The sequence below is a fragment of the Gadus chalcogrammus genome, chromosome 12, assembly GCF_026213295.1.
Source record: "Gadus chalcogrammus isolate NIFS_2021 chromosome 12, NIFS_Gcha_1.0, whole genome shotgun sequence".
Classification (NCBI taxonomy): domain Eukaryota; kingdom Metazoa; phylum Chordata; class Actinopteri; order Gadiformes; family Gadidae; genus Gadus; species Gadus chalcogrammus.
Genome location: NC_079423.1, coordinates 11,208,916 through 11,223,915, shown reverse-complemented (window position 1 = coordinate 11,223,915; position 15,000 = coordinate 11,208,916). Strand labels below are relative to the sequence as shown.

Here is a 15,000-nt window from a genome sequence, read left to right as displayed (position 1 = left end):
CTCATGGTTCACAAAAATAGTTTTGAGAGACGTTGTCAGTTTTTGTATGTTGCTTAAATCCTCCAAAGCGGTTGGCAGTAAACATCAGGTCACGGTACGCCACGGTAGGCCACGGAGTCAATGAGCTCGAGTTGAAAAAGAAAAAGCTTACAGCACCTGGTATTCCCAGGCGGTCTCCCATCCAAGTACTAACCAGGGCCCCGTTTCCCGAAAGCGTCGTTAGCCTAAGTGGATCGTGAAGTGCGTCGAAAGGGCATCGTAGAGTTTTCACCGCGTTTCCCGAAAGCATCGTGGGGAACGAACGTCTTGAAAACGCTCGTAGCTAACGAGTACTCCAGGGGTGCTCGTAGGTACTCGTAGGACGCTAAGAGCATCGTCAGCTATAGCCTCAGTGGCGACACCATCGGACATTCCGTCTATTGGATGCGTTTTATTAAAAACTAAGAACATAAAGGCGCAATGCGTTTTAATAAAACGCATCCAATAGACGGAATGTCCGTGCGTTTTATTAATACGCATTGCGCCTTTATGTTCTTAGTTTGGTAATTAATAAAGACTATTAATTAATTTATTAATAAAGATGTTCAAATGGCCAAAATAAAACGGGACAGTCCAGAAAATGTTTGCGCAGGCAGGGCACTCAAAATGTGTGAGAGAAAGTGGGGGGATTTGTGCAGACTGACATGGCTACTCATAAAACGTAGCATAAAATAATGTAAAAAATAAATTAAATTAAACAAATTAAAAAAAAAAAAATAACGAAATAAAAGAAATTAAAAAAAATAAGAAAATAAATAAATAAAAAAAATTATAAAAAACAAGCAAAGGAGCAGGCAAAAGGCTGGGATATGGTGGGGATTGGTCACGTTGACGGGAATGTTTAGTGACATGAGGGAGGGTGGAGGGGGTTAAAAAAAAGTCTCAATCACTATTCGACGCGCATGAAAACCAGCCGCGTAGTTATGAGGGAGGCCGTCCTCACACCGATCTTCCTCATCGTCATCGTCCTCAACGTCCTCCGGTTCAAGCAATGCCACCCCAGCCTTAGCTGCAATGTTGTGCAACATAGCCGTCACACATATCACGGCGCATGACTTGGCCGGAGAAAACTGGAGCCCTCCGCCTGACTTGTGAAGGCATCTAAAGAGCAACTTCCACCTCCCGATCGTGCGCTCAACGATGCACCGGGCAAGACGGTGGGCTTCGTTGTATTCCTCATCCATGGACGTCTCCCGGGTTATTCACAGGTGTGAAGAGGAATTATTTAAGGGGGGAAAATGCCGTGAAACGCACAGTGCATTCAGGATTAGGACTGATATATGTCGGTTTAAGCCTAATCAATTGTGTTTTAATGTCTTTAGCATTCATATAATTGCAGTCTATTTTTTTCGTAGGCTACTCTGCTGTTGTCCTTGATGGGGATATATTTTAACCCTTTTTAACACAATTTTCCTGCGACATTCCTGCGTCTCCCCCTCCTACGGAGCCCATTTCAGCACCGTGTCAGTAGACAGTTACAATCCTACGACGTCGTGAGTGCAGCGAATGCGCGTTCACGTTAAGAGGAGTTTCGGGAAACGCTCCAAAGAAATTGACGATGGATCGCAAGATCCATCGTGAGAATGATCGTACGAGCGTAGATCCATCGTTATCGGGAAACGGGGCCCAGGCCCGACCCTGCTTAGCTTCCGAGTTCAGACGAGATCGGGCGTGTTCAGGGTGGTATGGCCGTAGGCAATTAGTGAAGGCGCAAAACCAGGTTTTATACAGTAGCACATAAGGAGTGAGAAAGCTGCTGAGGCTCGACGTTACACTCTTACAAAAACAATCATTAGTTAGATATAAACGGCAGTAATTGATTCAGTAGGACTCCTTATCCATGTAAACGATCATTGTGACATCTGAATTCATTAATTATCTGAAATACACTGCGTGTGCGTGTGATGTTAAATGTTTGAACCAAGGTTAACGGTTAAAGTGTCAGAGAATGGGTGGTGATTTTTTGACGTCCTCCCATGATCTGAAGTGAGCGTGCGTGTTTGTGTTGGTGAAAGTTTAAGAAATGTACAACTGTCGGTTCAGCTCTCTGGTGCTCCCTGCTGGCAGTATCACTATACTGTCCTCATGTTTCACAAAAATAGTTTTGAGAGACGTTGTCAGTTTTTGTATGTTGCTTAAATCCTCCAAAGCGGTTGGCAGTAAACATCAGGTCACGGTACGCCACGGAGTCAATGAGCTCGAGTTGAAAAAGAAAAAGCTTACAGCACCTGGTATTCCCAGGCGGTCTCCCATCCAAGTACTAACCAGGCCCGACCCTGCTTAGCTTCCGAGATCAGACGAGATCGGGCGTGTTCAGGGTGGTATGGCCGTAAGCAATTAGTGCAGGCGCAAAACCAGGTTTTATACAGTAGCACATAAGGAGTGAGAAAGCTGCTGAGGCTCGACGTTACACTTTTACAAAAACAATCATTAGTTAGATATAAACGGCAGTAATTGATTCAGTAGGACTCCTTATCCATGTAAACGATCATTGTGACATCTGAATTCATTAATTATCTGAAATACACTGCGTGTGCGTGTGATGTTAAATGTTTGAACCAAGGTTAACGGTTAAAGTGTCAGAGAATGGGTGGTGATTTTTTGACGTCCTCCCATGATCTGAAGTGAGCGTGCGTGTTTGTGTTGGTGAAAGTTTAAGAAATGTACAACTGTCGGTTCAGCTCTCTGGTGCTCCCTGCTGGCAGTATCACTATACTGTCCTCATGTTTCACAAAAATAGTTTTGAGAGACGTTGTCAGTTTTTGTATGTTGCTTAAATCCTCCAAAGCGGTTGGCAGTAAACATCAGGTCACGGTACGCACGTAGGCCACGGAGTCAATGAGCTCGAGTTGAAAAAGAAAAAGCTTACAGCACCTGGTATTCCCAGGCGGTCTCCCATCCAAGTACTAACCAGGCCCGACCCTGCTTAGCTTCCGAGATCAGACGAGATCGGGCGTGTTCAGGGTGGTATGGCCGTAAGCAATTAGTGCAGGCGCAAAACCAGGTTTTATACAGTAGCACATAAGGAGTGAGAAAGCTGCTGAGGCTCGACGTTACACTCTTACAAAAACAATCATTAGTTAGATATAAACGGCAGTAATTGATTCAGTAGGACTCCTTATCCATGTAAACGATCATTGTGACATCTGAATTCATTAATTATCTGAAATACACTGCGTGTGCGTGTGATGTTAAATGTTTGAACCAAGGTTAACGGTTAAAGTGTCAGAGAATGGGTGGTGATTTTTTGACGTCCTCCCATGATCTGAAGTGAGCGTGCGTGTTTGTGTTGGTGAAAGTTTAAGAAATGTACAACTGTCGGTTCAGCTCTCTGGTGCTCCCTGCTGGCAGTATCACTATACTGTCCTCATGTTTCACAAAAATAGTTTTGAGAGACGTTGTCAGTTTTTGTATGTTGCTTAAATCCTCCAAAGCGGTTGGCAGTAAACATCAGGTCACGGTACGCCACGGAGTCAATGAGCTCGAGTTGAAAAAGAAAAAGCTTACAGCACCTGGTATTCCCAGGCGGTCTCCCATCCAAGTACTAACCAGGCCCGACCCTGCTTAGCTTCCGAGATCAGACGAGATCGGGCGTGTTCAGGGTGGTATGGCCGTAAGCAATTAGTGCAGGCGCAAAACCAGGTTTTATACAGTAGCACATAAGGAGTGAGAAAGCTGCTGAGGCTCGACGTTACACTTTTACAAAAACAATCATTAGTTAGATATAAACGGCAGTAATTGATTCAGTAGGACTCCTTATCCATGTAAACGATCATTGTGACATCTGAATTCATTAATTATCTGAAATACACTGCGTGTGCGTGTGATGTTAAATGTTTGAACCAAGGTTAACGGTTAAAGTGTCAGAGAATGGGTGGTGATTTTTTGACGTCCTCCCATGATCTGAAGTGAGCGTGCGTGTTTGTGTTGGTGAAAGTTTAAGAAATGTACAACTGTCGGTTCAGCTCTCTGGTGCTCCCTGCTGGCAGTATCACTATACTGTCCTCATGTTTCACAAAAATAGTTTTGAGAGACGTTGTCAGTTTTTGTATGTTGCTTAAATCCTCCAAAGCGGTTGGCAGTAAACATCAGGTCACGGTACGCCACGGAGTCAATGAGCTCGAGTTGAAAAAGAAAAAGCTTACAGCACCTGGTATTCCCAGGCGGTCTCCCATCCAAGTACTAACCAGGCCCGACCCTGCTTAGCTTCCGAGATCAGACGAGATCGGGCGTGTTCAGGGTGGTATGGCCGTAAGCAATTAGTGCAGGCGCAAAACCAGGTTTTATACAGTAGCACATAAGGAGTGAGAAAGCTGCTGAGGCTCGACGTTACACTTTTACAAAAACAATCATTAGTTAGATATAAACGGCAGTAATTGATTCAGTAGGACTCCTTATCCATGTAAACGATCATTGTGACATCTGAATTCATTAATTATCTGAAATACACTGCGTGTGCGTGTGATGTTAAATGTTTGAACCAAGGTTAACGGTTAAAGTGTCAGAGAATGGGTGGTGATTTTTTGACGTCCTCCCATGATCTGAAGTGAGCGTGCGTGTTTGTGTTGGTGAAAGTTTAAGAAATGTACAACTGTCGGTTCAGCTCTCTGGTGCTCCCTGCTGGCAGTATCACTATACTGTCCTCATGTTTCACAAAAATAGTTTTGAGAGACGTTGTCAGTTTTTGTATGTTGCTTAAATCCTCCAAAGCGGTTGGCAGTAAACATCAGGTCACGGTACGCCACGGTAGGCCACGGAGTCAATGAGCTCGAGTTGAAAAAGAAAAAGCTTACAGCACCTGGTATTCCCAGGCGGTCTCCCATCCAAGTACTAACCAGGCCCGACCCTGCTTAGCTTCCGAGATCAGACGAGATCGGGCGTGTTCAGGGTGGTATGGCCGTAAGCAATTAGTGCAGGCGCAAAACCAGGTTTTATACAGTAGCACATAAGGAGTGAGAAAGCTGCTGAGGCTCGACGTTACACTTTTACAAAAACAATCATTAGTTAGATATAAACGGCAGTAATTGATTCAGTAGGACTCCTTATCCATGTAAACGATCATTGTGACATCTGAATTCATTAATTATCTGAAATACACTGCGTGTGCGTGTGATGTTAAATGTTTGAACCAAGGTTAACGGTTAAAGTGTCAGAGAATGGGTGGTGATTTTTTGACGTCCTCCCATGATCTGAAGTGAGCGTGCGTGTTTGTGTTGGTGAAAGTTTAAGAAATGTACAACTGTCGGTTCAGCTCTCTGGTGCTCCCTGCTGGCAGTATCACTATACTGTCCTCATGTTTCACAAAAATAGTTTTGAGAGACGTTGTCAGTTTTTGTATGTTGCTTAAATCCTCCAAAGCGGTTGGCAGTAAACATCAGGTCACGGTACGCCACGGTAGGCCACGGAGTCAATGAGCTCGAGTTGAAAAAGAAAAAGCTTACAGCACCTGGTATTCCCAGGCGGTCTCCCATCCAAGTACTAACCAGGCCCGACCCTGCTTAGCTTCCGAGATCAGACGAGATCGGGCGTGTTCAGGGTGGTATGGCCGTAAGCAATTAGTGCAGGCGCAAAACCAGGTTTTATACAGTAGCACATAAGGAGTGAGAAAGCTGCTGAGGCTCGACGTTACACTTTACAAAAACAATCATTAGTTAGATATAAACGGCAGTAATTGATTCAGTAGGACTCCTTATCCATGTAAACGATCATTGTGACATCTGAATTCATTAATTATCTGAAATACACTGCGTGTGCGTGTGATGTTAAATGTTTGAACCAAGGTTAACGGTTAAAGTGTCAGAGAATGGGTGGTGATTTTTTGACGTCCTCCCATGATCTGAAGTGAGCGTGCGTGTTTGTGTTGGTGAAAGTTTAAGAAATGTACAACTGTCGGTTCAGCTCTCTGGTGCTCCCTGCTGGCAGTATCACTATACTGTCCTCATGTTTCACAAAAATAGTTTTGAGAGACGTTGTCAGTTTTTGTATGTTGCTTAAATCCTCCAAAGCGGTTGGCAGTAAACATCAGGTCACGGTACGCCACGGTAGGCCACGGAGTCAATGAGCTCGAGTTGAAAAAGAAAAAGCTTACAGCACCTGGTATTCCCAGGCGGTCTCCCATCCAAGTACTAACCAGGCCCGACCCTGCTTAGCTTCCGAGATCAGACGAGATCGGGCGTGTTCAGGGTGGTATGGCCGTAAGCAATTAGTGCAGGCGCAAAACCAGGTTTTATACAGTAGCACATAAGGAGTGAGAAAGCTGCTGAGGCTCGACGTTACACTTTTACAAAAACAATCATTAGTTAGATATAAACGGCAGTAATTGATTCAGTAGGACTCCTTATCCATGTAAACGATCATTGTGACATCTGAATTCATTAATTATCTGAAATACACTGCGTGTGCGTGTGATGTTAAATGTTTGAACCAAGGTTAACGGTTAAAGTGTCAGAGAATGGGTGGTGATTTTTTGACGTCCTCCCATGATCTGAAGTGAGCGTGCGTGTTTGTGTTGGTGAAAGTTTAAGAAATGTACAACTGTCGGTTCAGCTCTCTGGTGCTCCCTGCTGGCAGTATCACTATACTGTCCTCATGTTTCACAAAAATAGTTTTGAGAGACGTTGTCAGTTTTTGTATGTTGCTTAAATCCTCCAAAGCGGTTGGCAGTAAACATCAGGTCACGGTACGCCACGGTAGGCCACGGAGTCAATGAGCTCGAGTTGAAAAAGAAAAAGCTTACAGCACCTGGTATTCCCAGGCGGTCTCCCATCCAAGTACTAACCAGGCCCGACCCTGCTTAGCTTCCGAGATCAGACGAGATCGGGCGTGTTCAGGGTGGTATGGCCGTAAGCAATTAGTGCAGGCGCAAAACCAGGTTTTATACAGTAGCACATAAGGAGTGAGAAAGCTGCTGAGGCTCGACGTTACACTTTTACAAAAACAATCATTAGTTAGATATAAACGGCAGTAATTGATTCAGTAGGACTCCTTATCCATGTAAACGATCATTGTGACATCTGAATTCATTAATTATCTGAAATACACTGCGTGTGCGTGTGATGTTAAATGTTTGAACCAAGGTTAACGGTTAAAGTGTCAGAGAATGGGTGGTGATTTTTTGACGTCCTCCCATGATCTGAAGTGAGCGTGCGTGTTTGTGTTGGTGAAAGTTTAAGAAATGTACAACTGTCGGTTCAGCTCTCTGGTGCTCCCTGCTGGCAGTATCACTATACTGTCCTCATGTTTCACAAAAATAGTTTTGAGAGACGTTGTCAGTTTTTGTATGTTGCTTAAATCCTCCAAAGCGGTTGGCAGTAAACATCAGGTCACGGTACGCCACGGTAGGCCACGGAGTCAATGAGCTCGAGTTGAAAAAGAAAAAGCTTACAGCACCTGGTATTCCCAGGCGGTCTCCCATCCAAGTACTAACCAGGCCCGACCCTGCTTAGCTTCCGAGATCAGACGAGATCGGGCGTGTTCAGGGTGGTATGGCCGTAAGCAATTAGTGCAGGCGCAAAACCAGGTTTTATACAGTAGCACATAAGGAGTGAGAAAGCTGCTGAGGCTCGACGTTACACTTTTACAAAAACAATCATTAGTTAGATATAAACGGCAGTAATTGATTCAGTAGGACTCCTTATCCATGTAAACGATCATTGTGACATCTGAATTCATTAATTATCTGAAATACACTGCGTGTGCGTGTGATGTTAAATGTTTGAACCAAGGTTAACGGTTAAAGTGTCAGAGAATGGGTGGTGATTTTTTGACGTCCTCCCATGATCTGAAGTGAGCGTGCGTGTTTGTGTTGGTGAAAGTTTAAGAAATGTACAACTGTCGGTTCAGCTCTCTGGTGCTCCCTGCTGGCAGTATCACTATACTGTCCTCATGTTTCACAAAAATAGTTTTGAGAGACGTTGTCAGTTTTTGTATGTTGCTTAAATCCTCCAAAGCGGTTGGCAGTAAACATCAGGTCACGGTACGCCACGGTAGGCCACGGAGTCAATGAGCTCGAGTTGAAAAAGAAAAAGCTTACAGCACCTGGTATTCCCAGGCGGTCTCCCATCCAAGTACTAACCAGGCCCGACCCTGCTTAGCTTCCGAGATCAGACGAGATCGGGCGTGTTCAGGGTGGTATGGCCGTAAGCAATTAGTGCAGGCGCAAAACCAGGTTTTATACAGTAGCACATAAGGAGTGAGAAAGCTGCTGAGGCTCGACGTTACACTTTTACAAAAACAATCATTAGTTAGATATAAACGGCAGTAATTGATTCAGTAGGACTCCTTATCCATGTAAACGATCATTGTGACATCTGAATTCATTAATTATCTGAAATACACTGCGTGTGCGTGTGATGTTAAATGTTTGAACCAAGGTTAACGGTTAAAGTGTCAGAGAATGGGTGGTGATTTTTTGACGTCCTCCCATGATCTGAAGTGAGCGTGCGTGTTTGTGTTGGTGAAAGTTTAAGAAATGTACAACTGTCGGTTCAGCTCTCTGGTGCTCCCTGCTGGCAGTATCACTATACTGTCCTCATGTTTCACAAAAATAGTTTTGAGAGACGTTGTCAGTTTTTGTATGTTGCTTAAATCCTCCAAAGCGGTTGGCAGTAAACATCAGGTCACGGTACGCCACGGTAGGCCACGGAGGCAATGAGCTCGAGTTGAAAAAGAAAAAGCTTACAGCACCTGGTATTCCCAGGCGGTCTCCCATCCAAGTACTAACCAGGCCCGACCCTGCTTAGCTTCCGAGATCAGACGAGATAGGGCGTGTTCAGGGTGGTATGGCCGTAAGCAATTAGTGCAGGCGCAAAACCAGGTTTTATACAGTAGCACATAAGGAGTGAGAAAGCTGCTGAGGCTCGACGTTACACTTTTACAAAAACAATCATTAGTTAGATATAAACGGCAGTAATTGATTCAGTAGGACTCCTTATCCATGTAAACGATCATTGTGACATCTGAATTCATTAATTATCTGAAATACACTGCGTGTGCGTGTGATGTTAAATGTTTGAACCAAGGTTAACGGTTAAAGTGTCAGAGAATGGGTGGTGATTTTTTGACGTCCTCCCATGATCTGAAGTGAGCGTGCGTGTTTGTGTTGGTGAAAGTTTAAGAAATGTACAACTGTCGGTTCAGCTCTCTGGTGCTCCCTGCTGGCAGTATCACTATACTGTCCTCATGTTTCACAAAAATAGTTTTGAGAGACGTTGTCAGTTTTTGTATGTTGCTTAAATCCTCCAAAGCGGTTGGCAGTAAACATCAGGTCACGGTACGCCACGGAGTCAATGAGCTCGAGTTGAAAAAGAAAATGCTTACAGCACCTGGTATTCCCAGGCGGTCTCCCATCCAAGTACTAACCAGGCCCGACCCTGCTTAGCTTCCGAGATCAGACGAGATCGGGCGTGTTCAGGGTGGTATGGCCGTAAGCAATTAGTGCAGGCGCAAAACCAGGTTTTATACAGTAGCACATAAGGAGTGAGAAAGCTGCTGAGGCTCGACGTTACACTTTTACAAAAACAATCATTAGTTAGATATAAACGGCAGTAATTGATTCAGTAGGACTCCTTATCCATGTAAACGATCATTGTGACATCTGAATTCATTAATTATCTGAAATACACTGCGTGTGCGTGTGATGTTAAATGTTTGAACCAAGGTTAACGGTTAAAGTGTCAGAGAATGGGTGGTGATTTTTTGACGTCCTCCCATGATCTGAAGTGAGCGTGCGTGTTTGTGTTGGTGAAAGTTTAAGAAATGTACAACTGTCGTTTCAGCTCTCTGGTGCTCCCTGCTGGCAGTATCACTATACTGTCCTCATGTTTCACAAAAATAGTTTTGAGAGACGTTGTCAGTCTTTGTATGTTGCTTAAATCCTCCAAAGCGGTTGGCAGTAAACATCAGGTCACGGTAGGTCACAGTAGGCCACGGAGGCAATGAGCTCGAGTTGAAAAAGGAAAAGCTTACAGCACCTGGTATTCCCAGGCGGTCTCCCATCCAAGTACTAACTGAGGCCCGACCCTGCTTAGCTTCCGAGATCAGACGAGATCGGGCGTGTTCAGGGTGGTATGGCCGTAAGCAATTAGTGCAGGCGCAAAACCAGGTTTTATACAGTAGCACATAAGGAGTGAGAAAGCTGCTGAGGCTCGACGTTACACTTTTACAAAAACAATCATTAGTTAGATATAAACGGCAGTAATTGATTCAGTAGGACTCCTTATCCATGTAAACGATCATTGTGACATCTGAATTCATTAATTATCTGAAATACACTGCGTGTGCGTGTGATGTTAAATGTTTGAACCAAGGTTAACGGTTAAAGTGTCAGAGAATGGGTGGTGATTTTTTGACGTCCTCCCATGATCTGAAGTGAGCGTGCGTGTTTGTGTTGGTGAAAGTTTAAGAACTGTACAACTGTCGGTTCAGCTCTCTGGTGCTCCCTGCTGGCAGTATCACTATACTGTCCTCATGTTTCACAAAAATAGTTTTGAGAGACGTTGTCAGTTTTTGTATGTTGCTTAAATCCTCCAAAGCGGTTGGCAGTAAACATCAGGTCACGGTACGCCACGCTAGTCCACGGAGGCAATGAGCTCGAGTTGAAAAAGAAAAAGCTTACAGCACCTGGTATTCCCAGGCGGTCTCCCATCCAAGTACTAACCAGGCCCGACCCTGCTTAGCTTCCGAGATCAGACGAGATCGGGCGTGTTCAGGGTGGTATGGCCGTAATCAATTAGTGCAGGCGCAAAACCAGGTTTTATACAGTAGCACATAAGGAGTGAGAAAGCTGCTGAGGCTCGACGTTACACTCTTACAAAAACAATCATTAGTTAGATATAAACGGCAGTAATTGATTCAGTAGGACTCCTTATCCATGTAAACGATCATTGTGACATCTGAATTCATTAATTATCTGAAATACACTGCGTGTGCGTGTGATGTTAAATGTTTGAACCAAGGTTAACGGTTAAAGTGTCAGAGAATGGGTGGTGATTTTTTGACGTCCTCCCATGATCTGAAGTGAGCGTGCGTGTTTGTGTTGGTGAAAGTTTAAGAAATGTACAACTGTCGGTTCAGCTCTCTGGTGCTCCCTGCTGGCAGTATCACTATAATGTCCTCATGTTTCACAAAAATAGTTTTGAGAGACGTTGTCAGTTTTTGTATGTTGCTTAAATCCTCCAAAGCCGTAGGCAGTAAACATCAGGTCACGGTACGCCACGGAGTCAATGAGCTCGAGTTGAAAAAGAAAAAGCTTACAGCACCTGGTATTCCCAGGCGGTCTCCCATCCAAGTACTAACCAGGCCCGACCCTGCTTAGCTTCCGAGATCAGACGAGATCGGGCGTGTTCAGGGTGGTATGGCCGTAAGCAATTAGTACAGGCGCAAAACCAGGTTTTATACAGTAGCAGATAAGGAGTGAGAAAGCTGCTGAGGCTTGACGTTACACTTTTACAAAAACAATCATTAGTTAGATATAAACGGCAGTAATTGATTCAGTAGGACTCCTTATCCATGTAAACGATCATTGTGACATCTGAATTCATTAATTATCTGAAATACACTGCGTGTGCGTGTGATGTTAAATGTTTGAACCAAGGTTAACGGTTAAAGTGTCAGAGAATGGGTGGTGATTTTTTGACGTCCTCCCATGATCTGAAGTGAGCGTGCGTGTTTGTGTTGGTGAAAGTTTAAGAAATGTACAACTGTCGGTTCAGCTCTCTGGTGCTCCCTGCTGGCAGTATCACTATACTGTCCTCATGTTTCACAAAAATAGTTTTGAGAGACGTTGTCAGTTTTTGTATGTTGCTTAAATCCTCCAAAGCGGTTGGCAGTAAACATCAGGTCACGGTACGCCACGGTAGGCCACGGAGGCAATGAGCTCGAGTTGAAAAAGAAAAAGCTTACAGCACCTGGTATTCCCAGGCGGTCTCCCATCCAAGTACTAACCAGGCCCGACCCTGCTTAGCTTCCAAGATCAGACGAGATCAGGTGTGTTCAGGGTGGTTTGGCCGTAAGCAATTAGTACAGGCGCAAAACCAGGTTTTATACAGTAGCAGATAAGGAGTGAGAAAGCTGCTGAGGCTTGACGTTACACTTTTACAAAAACAATCATTAGTTAGATATAAACGGCAGTAATTGATTCAGTAGGACTCCTTATCCATGTAAACGATCAGTGTGACATCTGAATTCATTAATTATCTGAAATACACTGCGTGTGCGTGTGATGTTAAATGTTTGAACCAAGGTTAACGGTTAAAGTGTCAGAGAATGGGTGGTGATTTTTTGACGTCCTCCCATGATCTGAAGTGAGCGTGCGTGTTTGTGTTGGTGAAAGTTTAAGAAATGTACAACTGTCGGTTCAGCTCTCTGGTGCTCCCTGCTGGCAGTATCACTATACTGTCCTCATGTTTCACAAAAATAGTTTTGAGAGACGTTGTCAGTTTTTGTATGTTGCTTAAATCCTCCAAAGCGGTTGGCAGTAAACATCAGGTCACGGTACGCCACGGAGTCAATGAGCTCGAGTTGACAAAGAAAATGCTTACAGCACCTGGTATTCCCAGGCGGTCTCCCATCCAAGTACTAACCAGGCCCGACCCTGCTTAGCTTCCGAGATCAGACGAGATCGGGCTTGTTCAGGGTGGTATGGCCGTAAGCAATTAATGCAGGCGCAAAACCAGGTTTTATACAGTAGGAGTGAGAAAGCTGCTGAGGCTCGACGTTACACTTTTAGAAAAAAAATCATTAGTTAGATATAAACGGCAGTAATTGATTCAGTAGGACTCCTTATCCATGTAAACGATCATTGTGACATCTGAATTCATTAATTATCTGAAATACACTGCGTGTGCGTGTGATGTTAAATGTTTGAACCAAGGTTAACGGTTAAAGTGTCAGAGAATGGGTGGTGATTTTTTGACGTCCTCCCATGATCTGAAGTGAGCGTGCGTGTTTGTGTTGGTGAAAGTTTAAGAAATGTACAACTGTCGTTTCAGCTCTCTGGTGCTCCCTGCTGGCAGTATCACTATACTGTCCTCATGTTTCACAAAAATAGTTTTGAGAGACGTTGTCAGTCTTTGTATGTTGCTTAAATCCTCCAAAGCGGTTGGCAGTAAACATCAGGTCACGGTAGGTCACAGTAGGCCACGGAGGCAATGAGCTCGAGTTGAAAAAGGAAAAGCTTACAGCACCTGGTATTCCCAGGCGGTCTCCCATCCAAGTACTAATGAGGCCCGACCCTGCTTAGCTTCCGAGATCAGACGAGATCGGGCGTGTTCAGGGTGGTATGGCCGTTAGCAATTAGTGCAGGCGCAAAACCAGGTTTTATACAGTAGCACATAAGGAGTGAGAAAGCTGCTGAGGCTCGACGTTACACTCTTACAAAAACAATCATTAGTTAGATATAAACGGCAGTAATTGATTCAGTAGGACTCCTTATCCATGTAAACGATCATTGTGACATCTGAATTCATTAATTATCTGAAATACACTGCGTGTGCGTGTGATGTTAAATGTTTGAACCAAGGTTAACGGTTAAAGTGTCAGAGAATGGGTGGTGATTTTTTGACGTCCTCCCATGATCTGAAGTGAGCGTGCGTGTTTGTGTTGGTGAAAGTTTAAGAACTGTACAACTGTCGGTTCAGCTCTCTGGTGCTCCCTGCTGGCAGTATCACTATACTGTCCTCATGTTTCACAAAAATAGTTTTGAGAGACGTTGTCAGTTTTTGTATGTTGCTTAAATCCTCCAAAGCGGTTGGCAGTAAACATCAGGTCACGGTACGCCACGGTAGGCCACGGAGTCAATGAGCTCGAGTTGAAAAAGAAAAAGCTTACAGCACCTGGTATTCCCAGGCGGTCTCCCATCCAAGTACTAACCAGGGCCCCGTTTCCCGAAAGCGTCGTTAGCCTAAGTGGATCGTGAAGTGCGTCGAAAGGGCATCGTAGAGTTTTCACCGCGTTTCCCGAAAGCATCGTGGGGAACGAACGTCTTGAAAACGCTCGTAGCTAACGAGTACTCCAGGGGTGCTCGTAGGTACTCGTAGGACGCTAAGAGCATCGTCAGCTATAGCCTCAGTGGCGACACCATCGGACATTCCGTCTATTGGATGCGTTTTATTAAAAACTAAGAACATAAAGGCGCAATGCGTTTTAATAAAACGCATCCAATAGACGGAATGTCCGTGCGTTTTATTAAAACGCATTGCGCCTTTATGTTCTTAGTTTGGTAATTAATAAAGACTATTAATTAATTTATTAATAAAGATGTTCAAATGGCCAAAATAAAACGGGACAGTCCAGAAAATGTTTGCGCAGGCAGGGCACTCAAAATGTGTGAGAGAAAGTGGGGGGATTTGTGCAGACTGACATGGCTACTCATAAAACGTAGCATAAAATAATGTAAAAAATAAATTAAATTAAACAAATTAAAAAAAATAAAAAATAACGAAATAAAAGAAATTAAAAAAAATAAGAAAATAAAAAAATAAAAAAAATTATAAAAAACAAGCAAAGGAGCAGGCAAAAGGCTGGGATATGGTGGGGATTGGTCACGTTGACGGGAATGTTTAGTGACATGAGGGAGGGTGGAGGGGGTTAAAAAAAAGTCTCAATCACTATTCGACGCGCATGAAAACCAGCCGCGTAGTTATGAGGGAGGCCGTCCTCACACCGATCTTCGTCATCGTCATCGTCCTCAACGTCCTCCGGTTCTAGCAATGCCACCCCAGCCTTAGCTGCAATGTTGTGCAACATAGCCGTCACACATATCACGGCGCATGACTTGGCCGGAGAAAACTGGAGCCCTCCGCCTGACTTGTGAAGGCATCTAAAGAGCAACTTCCACCTCCCGATCGTGCACTCAACGATGCACCGGGCAAGACGGTGGGCTTCGTTGTATTCCTCATCATGGACGTCTCCCGGGTTATTCACAGGTGTGAAGAGGAATTATTTAAGGGGGGAAAATGCCGT

General features: G+C 44.3%; 18 non-coding genes across 18 annotated transcripts; all 18 read right to left on the bottom strand.

Moving 5' to 3' along the window:
* Positions 1 to 2,255: 2,255 nt before the first annotated feature.
* Positions 2,256 to 2,374, bottom strand: LOC130398813 (5S ribosomal RNA). The gene has a single exon (XR_008901363.1). It is a non-coding gene; the product is annotated as a 5S ribosomal RNA (ribosomal RNA).
* Positions 2,375 to 2,901: 527 nt separating this feature from the next.
* LOC130398812 (5S ribosomal RNA) lies at positions 2,902 to 3,020 on the bottom strand. Its single transcript, XR_008901362.1, has one exon. It is a non-coding gene; the product is annotated as a 5S ribosomal RNA (ribosomal RNA).
* Positions 3,021 to 3,539: 519 nt separating this feature from the next.
* Positions 3,540 to 3,658, bottom strand: LOC130398811 (5S ribosomal RNA). The gene has a single exon (XR_008901361.1). It is a non-coding gene; the product is annotated as a 5S ribosomal RNA (ribosomal RNA).
* Positions 3,659 to 4,177: 519 nt separating this feature from the next.
* LOC130398810 (5S ribosomal RNA) lies at positions 4,178 to 4,296 on the bottom strand. Its single transcript, XR_008901360.1, has one exon. It is a non-coding gene; the product is annotated as a 5S ribosomal RNA (ribosomal RNA).
* Positions 4,297 to 4,825: 529 nt separating this feature from the next.
* LOC130398809 (5S ribosomal RNA) lies at positions 4,826 to 4,944 on the bottom strand. The gene has a single exon (XR_008901359.1). It is a non-coding gene; the product is annotated as a 5S ribosomal RNA (ribosomal RNA).
* Positions 4,945 to 5,473: 529 nt separating this feature from the next.
* Positions 5,474 to 5,592, bottom strand: LOC130398808 (5S ribosomal RNA). The gene has a single exon (XR_008901358.1). It is a non-coding gene; the product is annotated as a 5S ribosomal RNA (ribosomal RNA).
* A 528-nt stretch (positions 5,593 to 6,120) lies between these two features.
* LOC130398807 (5S ribosomal RNA) lies at positions 6,121 to 6,239 on the bottom strand. Its single transcript, XR_008901357.1, has one exon. It is a non-coding gene; the product is annotated as a 5S ribosomal RNA (ribosomal RNA).
* A 529-nt stretch (positions 6,240 to 6,768) lies between these two features.
* On the bottom strand, positions 6,769 to 6,887 carry LOC130398806 (5S ribosomal RNA). The gene has a single exon (XR_008901356.1). It is a non-coding gene; the product is annotated as a 5S ribosomal RNA (ribosomal RNA).
* A 529-nt stretch (positions 6,888 to 7,416) lies between these two features.
* LOC130398803 (5S ribosomal RNA) lies at positions 7,417 to 7,535 on the bottom strand. Its single transcript, XR_008901354.1, has one exon. It is a non-coding gene; the product is annotated as a 5S ribosomal RNA (ribosomal RNA).
* Positions 7,536 to 8,064: 529 nt separating this feature from the next.
* Positions 8,065 to 8,183, bottom strand: LOC130398802 (5S ribosomal RNA). Its single transcript, XR_008901353.1, has one exon. It is a non-coding gene; the product is annotated as a 5S ribosomal RNA (ribosomal RNA).
* Positions 8,184 to 8,712: 529 nt separating this feature from the next.
* On the bottom strand, positions 8,713 to 8,831 carry LOC130401163 (5S ribosomal RNA). Its single transcript, XR_008903622.1, has one exon. It is a non-coding gene; the product is annotated as a 5S ribosomal RNA (ribosomal RNA).
* A 519-nt stretch (positions 8,832 to 9,350) lies between these two features.
* LOC130399604 (5S ribosomal RNA) lies at positions 9,351 to 9,469 on the bottom strand. Its single transcript, XR_008902110.1, has one exon. It is a non-coding gene; the product is annotated as a 5S ribosomal RNA (ribosomal RNA).
* A 529-nt stretch (positions 9,470 to 9,998) lies between these two features.
* On the bottom strand, positions 9,999 to 10,118 carry LOC130394926 (5S ribosomal RNA). The gene has a single exon (XR_008898037.1). It is a non-coding gene; the product is annotated as a 5S ribosomal RNA (ribosomal RNA).
* A 529-nt stretch (positions 10,119 to 10,647) lies between these two features.
* Positions 10,648 to 10,766, bottom strand: LOC130400099 (5S ribosomal RNA). Its single transcript, XR_008902581.1, has one exon. It is a non-coding gene; the product is annotated as a 5S ribosomal RNA (ribosomal RNA).
* Positions 10,767 to 11,285: 519 nt separating this feature from the next.
* On the bottom strand, positions 11,286 to 11,404 carry LOC130398801 (5S ribosomal RNA). Its single transcript, XR_008901352.1, has one exon. It is a non-coding gene; the product is annotated as a 5S ribosomal RNA (ribosomal RNA).
* A 529-nt stretch (positions 11,405 to 11,933) lies between these two features.
* LOC130401288 (5S ribosomal RNA) lies at positions 11,934 to 12,052 on the bottom strand. The gene has a single exon (XR_008903751.1). It is a non-coding gene; the product is annotated as a 5S ribosomal RNA (ribosomal RNA).
* Positions 12,053 to 12,571: 519 nt separating this feature from the next.
* LOC130400679 (5S ribosomal RNA) lies at positions 12,572 to 12,690 on the bottom strand. The gene has a single exon (XR_008903156.1). It is a non-coding gene; the product is annotated as a 5S ribosomal RNA (ribosomal RNA).
* Positions 12,691 to 13,211: 521 nt separating this feature from the next.
* LOC130394794 (5S ribosomal RNA) lies at positions 13,212 to 13,330 on the bottom strand. Its single transcript, XR_008897917.1, has one exon. It is a non-coding gene; the product is annotated as a 5S ribosomal RNA (ribosomal RNA).
* Between the last annotated feature and the right edge of the window lie 1,670 nt (positions 13,331 to 15,000).